At 44.8% G+C, this 4,912-nt stretch overlaps 1 long non-coding RNA gene across 1 annotated transcript in view; it reads left to right on the forward strand.

Annotated features, from left to right (window-relative positions):
• Positions 1-4,393, forward strand: part of LOC106016226 (uncharacterized) — a 153,569-nt gene extending 149,176 nt beyond the window's left edge. Inside the window, exon 10 of the long non-coding RNA XR_011812375.1 lies at positions 1,406-4,393. This is a non-coding gene — a long non-coding RNA (uncharacterized lncRNA). The remainder of the gene's footprint in view (positions 1-1,405) is intronic.
• Positions 4,394-4,912: the final 519 nt, after the last annotated feature.

Raw genomic sequence — 4,912 nt, forward strand, 5'->3', positions numbered from 1 at the left:
CCTCTGTTCCCCTAAGGATAGAGGGGATGGGGTCTTTCACAAGTCAGCAGTTGTGAGCTTACGTGGTGCCTGACTAGTGCAGAAAAATCTAGTCCTTCACTAAGCGGAGGGAAATGGTAAATTCATTTTAATGTCTTCTGAGCACCGCATGCAACACTGAGCCAACAATGTCACCTGAAGGCTCTTGTCTTACAGGCCCTACCCTGGCTGCTGCACTCCAGGAAGAAACAGCAAGAAAAATTGCAGTATGGCAGGGCAAGATCCTGCTTCGTTGTGCCTTTTCTGCAACCATCTGGGTGCACACACGCAAACCCAAATGCATTTAATGACAATTCCCAAACTAAAGTCCTTTCAAATTTGAGTTTTTCACGTCTGGTGAACTTCATGACTGGCTTGTTTCTTCTTTCCTGAGCACTTTCTGTGTGCAGCGACGCATCCTCAACTGTGAAGCTGCCAGACTCCAGCAGAAGCATTTGCAGGTCAGGTCAAACGTCAGCACTGCAGCTTATCTGCTGGCCAGCTTTCCTATCAGCCAAACTAATTTGATAAGATAATTCTGTTTCCTGACATCTATTATAATAAATTAAGCACTGTAGCTTCACTGAAGTCTCTGCTAACTACAGAGCTGCCCTTGAAATTCTCAAAGGTATTTCTGCTCTCATGGAATTTCAGAATTTCTGCTTTTTTTTTTTTTTTTTTTCCTGCAGAACAACCTTGGTTCTGGAGTACCATCGCTCAGATAAAACTCCATCACACTGCACGGCATAGGGTCCCAAAGTGAGCCAACACCTCAGCAGCACCCTTGGGTTGATGCAGACAGTCATTTGGCAGACGGGTGTTTAAAAATAATTGCATATCCCCCCGCCCTATCTTTAAATATTCAGAGAAAAAGTCACAGGAGAACTGATAATGTGGCAATAATGATGAGGCTGAAGAACAGCATTGTAGTGTGAACTTGTATATCCCTTGGTTTCATTTACATGTTTAGCAGCTGCTTGTTTCTCCATCATAGAAAGTTCATTACTTGGCTTGTAAGAAGAGAGGGGAAGTCTGTTCACCTTTGGGCAACTAGCTCTGCATTTATTAATAGTTCTTACCCATCTCATTACACATTTAATTGCTGCATTATCATTTATTTATTCATTGATTTATTGTAATAGATGAGTAGAAAGAAAATTACCTTTGCAAATTACTTGGATAGGTGGGAAATCTGCATGGTTAAAAACAAACAAAAAAAAAACCAGCGGGGCACGTGAGGTACTACCTAGCTGATAGCATCTTAATGCGTGAGCACTAGCATAGGAACTGGTCTCATTGGAAAGGGAAGCTGAATCTAACCAAGGTCAATGTTGTTGCAAAAGAAATGACTGTGGAACTTATATGCAATTTATACTTAAATTCCCAGGTGGCTTATTTCTTCATGAAACGGGGCGTGTGCTGAAAATGAGTGATAACTAGGATGGGAAAAGAAGTGGACTCAAAAAATGGAAACATGAATGTACAAAGTTTGCCAAGCATTGGGTAAGTAGGGGATGACTGGTGAGACATTTGTAGGCCTACAGGACCTCCCAGTATACTCTAGCACCACTTGAAGCCTTGCAGGACGCAAGTAAATGTGTAGAGCCTTTAGAGCAGACAGAATGGCAACAAGAGGCCTTTAGTTTGCACTGGTATTCCGTCAGGTCAACCTGGAAGATAGTGGAGAGGTGGGCAAGGCATTCAATTGGCAATAGGCTACTCTGGGAGGCACTGGGAGGCATCCAGGGGACACTTGAGTGAACCATGAGTGTTGGGAAGCCGCTCAGGGACAGTAGAGCACACTCGGGGGCACTCACATGCCAGTAGGTGGATCTAGAGAGTACTGTAGTGTCCTGCAAGTCCTTTGAGTAGTGCTAGAATACACCAACAGGCCTTGCAAGGCCTAGAAATGCCACTAGGGTACACTGGAAGGCCATGGGATACATCAAGACTGCACTGGGAGACACTTAGGGAATCCTAGAAGATAGTGGGGGGCACTGGGAAGCTTTCAGTAGGAGCTAGAGTGCACTTGGGGGACATGGTACACATTCAGAGGTTCTGGAGTCAAGTGGAGGGCTGTTGCAGGCCTCTAGTGTGTACTGCGAGGCATTTACAGCACCATAGAGGATAGCAGAGAGCCCTAGGAGGCCTCTAACTGACGCCAGAGGACACAGTGGGGCCCAGTAAGGCCTCAAGTGTGCCCTAGAGCACACTGGAGTGCCCTCAAAGCCTCCAGGAGGCACCAGATTACAGTAAGTGTCCCTAGGAGGCCTCTAGGTTCCAAGAGGAGGGCCCTTGCACACATCCTTGTTCCTGCCATGCTGTATCCCTTCACAGATCAGTAATGGTGTAACCTCAGCTATTTTCACCACATTAATTCAGAGAAGGCAGCATCTGGCTGGGGAATATCTGTGGCTTAATGGATGTCAATGAAGACAGCATCAACAATAACCTATAGAGAACAGTTGCATGTCCACACACACAGAGTTTACTTCACATTTGTAAACATACATAAATGCCAATATCTGTTATCAAATTACTGTATCCACCATTAATTTGGATGCAAAAGCTGACTATCAAGGCCAGAAAATGCTCCCCTCTCCCTTGGCTTTTTGTAAATGTTTTAATTGTAGTACTAGCTGAGTTATAAAATACATCAAATGTCTTCGTCACGGCTCATGAGCACCTGCAGAGCTGCCTGAGGGCTGAGGCAGAAATGGCAGCTGGAGGGCTTCCCTCGCTGCTCCCAGCCGGGCCTACATGCTGCTGCCCCAGCACCTCAAAGCCCTTACTGTGCGGCTGGGTTGATTCCAAACCCAGAACCACCCTGTTTTTGTTTTTCCCCAGTGTCCCTTTCTGCAGTTGCTCACAGTAGGCAGCTCTATCATACCCTGAGCAGCACCTCAGAGTTGCTCTTTTCAGGCCCAGCATGGGCCTGGCAGCCGCACACTGGTACAGGGTCCCTGCGGCACAACAGCAGCATCAGCAGGGGGTCCTGGAGAGCTGCAATGCCAGCCCTGCCTCTGCCAGACAGCCTCAGGGCCCTGAGAACAGTGTGGCTCCATCCCACCAGAAATTGCCTGGAGAGCAGGGTGCTCTCTAATTCTATCAGTGATGCTACTGCTGGGAGCATACACCCTACCCTGGCAGCCTTTTGCCCTCCAAAACTTTTAATTCCTACACTGTTGATGGGGGAGGTGATCTTCAGCCAGGTCCCATTTCCAGAGCTAGCTTAGAGCAGATCGCTGAGGACACGTCAGGGGAAAAGAGAGGGGTCTACCAGCGGCAGCAGCCACACCACTGGGTTCAGCAGCCACGGCTGGGTCTGCACCCCATGCGTGTGCTGAAGACCTTGGCTCACCTCACAAATTTTTTCTTTTTACCAGATTTTGTTTTGCATGCATGTTTGTTTGAAAACTGCTACTGATTTTAAATTGTTTATAGTCTTTATTAGCTTCTACTAAACTGTACTAATCCCTCAGGATCTTGTAGGCATTTTATATCTCCCTGTAGAGAGCTGCTTTGGTCACTGAAACAGCAACTTCATTTGGATCCAGTTTTCCCTCCCTGGCGTGTTGCACAGTGCTGCAGGGCCCTTGGGCCTTTGGGAAGCACTGCTGCCCAAAGGCAGCCTGCCCAGCCACACACTGCAGGCTCCAACACCAAGCCCTCGGGGGGGCTGCCCTGCTTAGCAGGGACACAAGCTTGGCAGCAGCATTTGCCTGTTCACCCCCTGGGGACTCAACCGCTGGGAGAGTGACACATCTGCAGTTCAGAGCTAAAGCCTATAGCGTTACGTTTACTCTGCTTGAAGGTTACACGCCTGAGAAAGTTGCATATGTACCTAATTTCATTAGCTCAAAGGTAGTTTCAAGAGTAGCGCTGGACAGATGGGATTATAATATCTGCATAGACAAATATGAATATAAATCTTCATTTTTTATAATAAAAGGTTTAGAAATAGGCAGTTTTCAGCCGGTACAGGCAGTGCCCTCTTGTGACTGAATACTCAAAATAGTCAAATCCCCAACTGTAGTGAAGAAAGCATCGATGCTAATGCTATAAGAAGATGAGATGTTCCAAGCACCCTTCCCCCAGTGATTCACAGGTCTTAACTTTTAAATGTGAAATAATAATCTTATTTCAAATGCAAAACCCAGTACTAAGAGTAGGGAAAAAAATCTTTATAGAACTATCTAATACATTCCCTAAAATATATATTTTACAACTATTTTTACAAGTATTTGCAGTAAGATGAAGGCTTTAAGAGTACTTAAATTGACAGCATTTCTTTTAGAGGCCTAGGTAGAACCCATCATTAATCACTGCTATTACACTCAAGGAGTTAAAAAAAAACAAAAAACAAACAACTAGACATAATGGTTAGTAATAACTAACCAGAATGCAAATGTGTGTACAAATAACGGATGCAGTACTAAAGCTACAGCATGACCCAAGAAGAAGCTGAGCATCTCTATTCAGTAAGTTAGTATGGTAAGCATTTTAAAAAATATTTTTTTCCCATAGGCAAACTACAATCTGCTACAGCAGGTCCTAAGTTTTCTAGAAAAGTTGCAATTAAAATCCACTTACAAAAATACATAAAAAGAAAACCCTCTATAAGTACGCAAGCTAATTCAACACTCTGTTCATTGTTGCTTGCTACACCCACAAAACTCTTAAGCCCCCCAAAAGAAGTAGAGAGAACCATAAGAATAATACTTTTAATTCATATTAATACAGAAAGAGCACATGGTACATTCCTTTTCCAGCAGCAGCTAATTCCTTTCTACTGTTGTGGGGAAAAAGTTAAGGCTCGTTCAGGGCAACCTGATACAATGGTTTGTTTCCCAAACTCATTCTTGCAGACAGTGCTCATAAGTTTAAGAGACTA

Source organism: Anas platyrhynchos, chromosome 12 (assembly GCF_047663525.1).
Source record: "Anas platyrhynchos isolate ZD024472 breed Pekin duck chromosome 12, IASCAAS_PekinDuck_T2T, whole genome shotgun sequence".
NCBI lineage: Eukaryota > Metazoa > Chordata > Aves > Anseriformes > Anatidae > Anas > Anas platyrhynchos.